This window comes from Haplochromis burtoni, unplaced genomic scaffold, assembly GCF_018398535.1.
Source record: "Haplochromis burtoni strain Fernald_Lab_line unplaced genomic scaffold, NCSU_Asbu1 Contig_105, whole genome shotgun sequence".
In the NCBI taxonomy this organism is placed as follows: Eukaryota; Metazoa; Chordata; class Actinopteri; order Cichliformes; family Cichlidae; genus Haplochromis; species Haplochromis burtoni.
The window spans coordinates 884881-891007 of record NW_024582466.1 but is presented as its reverse complement, the minus strand read 5'-3'; the positions used below and the strand labels follow the sequence as shown (position 1 = coordinate 891007).

Here is a 6127-nt window from a genome sequence, read left to right as displayed (position 1 = left end):
ACACACACACACACACACACACACACACACACACACACACACACACACACACACACACACACACACACACACACACACATATGTGTCCCAAGGCTAAACAAGGACACTAAAGGCTGTCATCAGACCACTAAAATGAGTTGATTTGTGTAAGGTGTCGTGATGCTGAAGGACACGGAAGGTTGTCCTCTGGCACCAGATCAGCTTCTAGGTGTTGTCCTCTGAGGTCTAATGTAGTTATGCATCACATGATCACGTGCTGTGCGTGTGTGTGTGTATAATTTGCGTGCACACAGGCCAGCATTTCTACCCTAAGTAATCCTTGAGTGATTGCTGGATTAGAGGGAAGAAACGGCTCAGAGCTTCTTCTGCTCTAATGCAGTATTCATCACTACACCTTTCCCAAAATTTATTATTCATGTTTCTTTACCAGCTGTCATGTCCAAGTGACCCATATCATAGTGCCGGCTTCTGACGGGAACACTGTTGTTGTCTGCTCTTGATCACCACCTGCAGTCCCCCACTGTTCCTATAAATCCCTCCCTTTATTCTTTCTTGCTCTTTCAACAATTTTCTGCCTTGTCATCTCTCACCTTCCCGTCCTCCTCCACTAGTCTCATCTGTTTCCTTTTACTGTCTGTTGTTTCTCATAAATGTCTCAGGAGAAATGACAAAAACAATTCAAACTTTGGCACAAAACATGATGTGTGCCTGTGAAACCATTGGTTGTGGTAGAATATGCCCTGGTTCAAGTCCCTGCATTAGCTGGTTCTTTAGTGTAATAAATGAAACTAAGATTTAGCTCTTTTTTTGATTAACGACAAACTATTTTTGTTGTGATTTAAAATATTTTGCTGCTCTGCAGTCACATAGTGAAATTCTGAAAGCTTAAAAGCAGACAGATACACAATAAAGAAAAAACATAAAATGTAGCATGGTACACATGATGTAATGGCAGACTTTAATGTGTATTTTGATAGAAAAAATTAAAAGGAAACTACTTAAATGTAGACTTGTGTGGCTGCAGAGCTCTGTGTGCACACTGCTGAGTAAAGACACACAGCACTTTTACAGCCCACACTGTAAAGCACTGTTTGTGCTCGCTGCAGTTTTCATTATGTGTGAATAAAAAGTTGCTAGTGTATTGAGCGATTATACCATTTTCCTCTCTGAAGCTCCAACTTAAGTTCAACATTGAAAGAGCAACAGGAAACCAGGACTCTGAAGGTCTCAAGGACAGAGACGCAGCTTTGACACCTAGCTCAAAGCTTTGCACAACTCACTTGCACCAATTAAATGCTTATTCTGGTAACATCACCTTCTGCTATATTAACCCTCTTATAGTCAACTATTACAGCAATATCAAAAACGAGATGCCTTTTTTCAACATTAAATAATAGCGCAAACAGCAGTAAATTGCCTGCCGCAAACCATTAGTAAATCTGGTGCTCGGCCAGAACGAAATCGATGTTGACACAGCAGATAATTATCACACGCTGACATCATTAAATTACAAATCATGAGATCTTTCAAGAAGGATCTGCAGCGACAAGTGACCATGTGTCAGCGTTTATTCGTTTACAGGTAGTATGAAGATGTGAAATGTTTGTACGATATAACAGGACAAAGAGGCTATTCCGAAAGTGGGACTGTTACTATATTTATTAATAAGCTTCCTCTTTTACGGTGACATGATCAGTTGTGGCTTGCCTGAGTAATCACAGAGCTGACAGCTGGATGTATGTTGCTGTAATTAAGGCTAGAATTTCAACATATTATTCACTACGTTGAGTTTTTACATACAAGACAGCTGGGTCAAAAAAAGGCTGTTAATAGACAGCCTTGGAAGAAGAAAATTATATTCAAAAATAATAAATTTATAGTAAAAAATTTGTTACCCTTCACAAGAACTCAAAGTTAAGGTCCAATTCAATTCACTTTTATTTATATAGCGCCAAATCACAGCAACAGTCATTGCAAGGTGCTTGGTGACAGTGGGAAGGAAAAACTCCCTTTTAATAGGAAGAAACCTCCAGGAGTACCAGGCTCAGACAGGAGTAGCCTCTGACCAGCTTGGAGTGACGGGAGGAGATCAAGACAAAAGACATGCAGGGAAAGAGAGACAGAAATAATAATATCTAATGATTAAATGCAGAGAGGTGTGTAAAGACACAGTTAGTGAAAAAAGGTGAGTGAAGAAGAAACACATTATGGGAAGCCAGTAGCGCAGACCTAGGGCAACCTAACTAAGGGATGGTCACCTGATCCTGATTCAGCACCAATGACAAGATTTAGTTCAGTTGTTAAAACAATATTCATATTTAGAAATGAAACCACAAAAAAATACAAAAAAATAAAGTTTATCTATTTAACTTGATAAACTGCCCGGAGCCATCCTACTCGACCTCTCTGCACTGAATCATATCTGTTATTAACCTCTGTCTCTCTTCCACAGCATGTCTTTATCCCGTCTTCCTTCTCTCACCCCAACCGGTCACAGGAGATGGCCCCGCCCCTCCCTGAGCCTGGTTCTGCCGGAGGTTTCTTCCTGTTAAAAGGGAGTTTTTCTTTCCCACTGTCGCCAAACTGTTTGCTCATAGGGGGTCATATGATTGTTGGGTTTTTCTCTGTATGTACTATATATTGGTCTAGCTTACAATATGAAGCACCTCAAGGCGACTGTTGTTGTGATTCGGTGCTGTATAAATAAAATTTAATTGAAATGAACCATACATGCAGTCCCCATCACTGCGCCTTACCAAATTAAATTACTACAAACTAATAAAGAACCAAAGACTGACTCATTTCATAAAAACAATGCAAGTACACATTTAGTTTTTGACCCGTTTTTCTTATATAGAGCATTCAAATCTGCATGAGTTACAAATGATTCAGCTCTGTAGGAACGTTTGTTTTATTTTGCATATTGTCTTATGATGTGGTAACAATTTCTTGTTTTCATTGACTTGCAGATATTTCAGTGACATTCTTCAACTCACTGGGACATTTAGAGATTTACTAGGAAAGTTTTAGCAATAGTTGGTGATGAAAGTCAATTAAATATTCATATGGTCTCAGCAGTGCTGCTAGCAGTTGTGTTGTCTGAAATGCCATTAGTCCTAACCGTGCCAATAGCAAGGGGCTGTCACTTCACGGCACCCACTCGCTCAACAGTGATTCATGTTAACGCTCACTGAAAGTACGAGTGCGTTCAGTGAAGACGACTTGGGATACCTTTGTTTTCTTTAAAACATGTTGAACGCTTTTCTTGTAAGAGACATTATGAGCACTTTGATGATGCCTAAGAGCACTTTCGTTCCACCACTTTTACTTTATCTACTACCGACATGTATGGTTCTTGTTTGCAGCCTTCGATGTGCTTTTTAAAAGAGAGCGATTCAGACAGGGTTGTAGGAAAGGATGCAAGTAATCTCTGATGAGCTCTCCAGAAGAGCCAAAACAATTGCACACACAGAAAATGACAGATTTCTAAGAGATGATAAACTGTACACCAGCAAGAAGTTTCCAGTTGTTTCAAACCCAACAATCTGACTAGAACACCAAATCGTTTATGTCCTTGGACGTGTTTTGCACCGTGGACGTCCTTTGATTGAGAGAAGACTCTGCTGTTACTATTTACAGATACACATATTTTCAGTAGCTTTTCGAGGACTTTCAGCATTATGGCTCAAAGCACTCAAGATATTCAATTTTTATGGTATGTACGCTAGATGGACTGTAAATGCATCTGACTATTCTTGGAGCCGATGAGCCAGCAGGTTATATCCCATTTTCAACAAAAGCAATTCAATCTAGTCAACATATCCACCGAGAAAGCCAGAGGAGCGATGATCCAAGGACTACAGGGTACCTGGGAATGCAGTTTCCCTTTGGATTTCTGTACGGAGACGTGGTCCAGTGACACCATCACACGAGGGAACACGCTGGTGCCAAATTTTAGACTTACAGTGTCGAATCCTCTCTGTGTGAAAAATGCTGCTTAATTCAGCTGAAGTTGGCACACACTCTGAAACTGAACAGACTGTACAGCGAATCCCTGAATGCAATTACCCCACATCTGTGTTTCCATATACAGACACCACACAGTAATTCTATCCGACAGGGACTAACCTAGGCATTACTGAATACTTTTGAGTACTTTGCATATAATCTGGATGCCAAGTAGATCCCTACATGCAGGAAGAAGGTCCATGTCCAATGCCAATTACATGTAACACTTCAAATAAGTGCTAAGCGTGTCGATGCGAGCCGCTGAGTAATTCTGCTTTAAAAGTGTAGCCAGAATAAACCGACAGAAATCAGCAGAAGAGATTCTGATATCTAAGATGTGAAAAAATGAAAAACTATACCTACAAACTTGAGCTGGCTGGTTTTTAGGAAGGACAACAAGTATAATATAATGAACCTTGCGCTCTAAAAAAGGATTCAATATACTCGAAATACCTGCAGCTCATCTCTAATTCCTGTGCACTCACAGCAGCAGACAGATCATGACAAACTCTCTGCTTCTAGAAATCCACTTAACACGAAACACCTCTGGCTTCTCAGCTGCAGTGCCATTCATTTCTGCTGAGCAGAAACACACGGCGAGAGCCACACTGCTACAGACAGTGGATGATGCAGACAGTAGTAAACAGGACAGAGTGCCAGCCCCGACTAATGACAGAAAGCTGGGGCAAGCCCAATAGTGGACTCAGCTTCTGGTGAAAATTAGCTCTGGAAGACTGCAAAGTAACCAAGCAAAGCAACAACAGAATCTGCCACATCTCCGAGACTGAGCCGTTTCTCTCCAAAGTGCAGAATCAAGGTTGCTGAGGATGAGCAGGCTAGAGTAAGCCACATTGCAAAGTAATAGCAGCCTTACCTCTTAGTCAGATGCCAAAATCAAAGGCTTGGGAAGTCAGAAAATCATAGAGCTGGTTAAGCAGCTACAGGAATTCTCAGCTGGTCAGAAGGAAACTCTTAGGATCCAATTTCTTCTGTTATTTTGGGGATAATCTCTTTAGTTTAGAGGCTGGAGTCCAGCAGCAGCAGCAGCAGCAGACGGCTCATTTCCATGTGCAACACAGGTGCCTCTGACATGCTTCTTCTTCCCTTCAGGGGACCGGAGCGCTTCAGACTGCGATCTGGCTGGGGCAAAGAAGTGGATAAGAGTATTGACAGCTGAAGTAGTAATATTCCTGTCGGCGCAAAGAACTGATCATCCTTCTGTGTGAATTAAAGCGGTGAGGAAGAAGATCCAGTGCACCAGAGCCGCAGAGCGCACAGCCGGCGCAGCACACTCTCTGTCGCTTAAATCCCCCCAAAATGGGCTGATGCTGGGCAGACGGCAGGCAGATCAACAAAGCACGGAGAGAAGAGGTGCTGTTGCATCAACATTTCTCTGAGTCTAGTTTTCTGTTTGTTTAAATGGGGAAAAAAAAACCCCTGGAAAAAAATCACCAAAAGAGCTCCAACAGAATCACCACCGGCATCATCTCCTCTCCGGGGCTTACTCAAGTCTGCACAGGAGCGATGTGACTGAGACAGACAGAGAGAGAGAAAGAAAGAGTGAAAGTGTGCGCATGCATGCATATATGTGTGCGCGCGCAATACAGGAGGACAGGCGGAGAGAAGAGAGCGGAGAGATGCGAACAGGCAGGAGGCTGCGAGCGCAAGTGGAGGCAAAGAGCGATGTGAGAGGAGAGGATGCTCAGAGGAGGAGGAGGAGGAAGGTTGAGGGGGAGATGCCTGGAAGAGAGAAAGTGAGAGAGAAAGTGAGCAGAGGGGAGGGAGCTGCTTGCACCGTCAGTGACTACATTAACAGAACTGAGTAGGTGGAGTTTTCCTTGCAGGAGCTGAGCGGGGATCATGGTTTGAAATGGAGAGAGAGGGGAAAAAAAAAAAGAGCGACACACGAGAGAGGATGCAGAGAAGAGGCTGAGTTCTAAAATCACTGACAGAGGGAAGAATCAGGGTGTTTAAAAGGTTAAAGAAACCTGAGAGGAGGGATTCTCTCCCAAAGCAAAATGGAATTCGTGCACAGAGTGGAGGTGGTGGTGTCTGCTGGGGGTTGGCAGAGTCCTCCACCTGCAGTGAAGCTGGCACACCGACAGCCCACCTCTTGCCA

General features: G+C 42.8%; 1 protein-coding gene across 2 annotated transcripts in view; it reads right to left on the bottom strand.

Moving 5' to 3' along the window:
* Positions 1-5694, bottom strand: part of sgcd (sarcoglycan, delta (dystrophin-associated glycoprotein)) — a 436191-nt gene extending 430497 nt beyond the window's left edge. For both annotated transcript variants that reach the window (XM_005927881.3, XM_005927882.3), the window contains exon 1: positions 4883-5694. The gene's annotated coding sequence lies outside the window, so the exon portion shown is untranslated. The remainder of the gene's footprint in view (positions 1-4882) is intronic.
* Between the last annotated feature and the right edge of the window lie 433 nt (positions 5695-6127).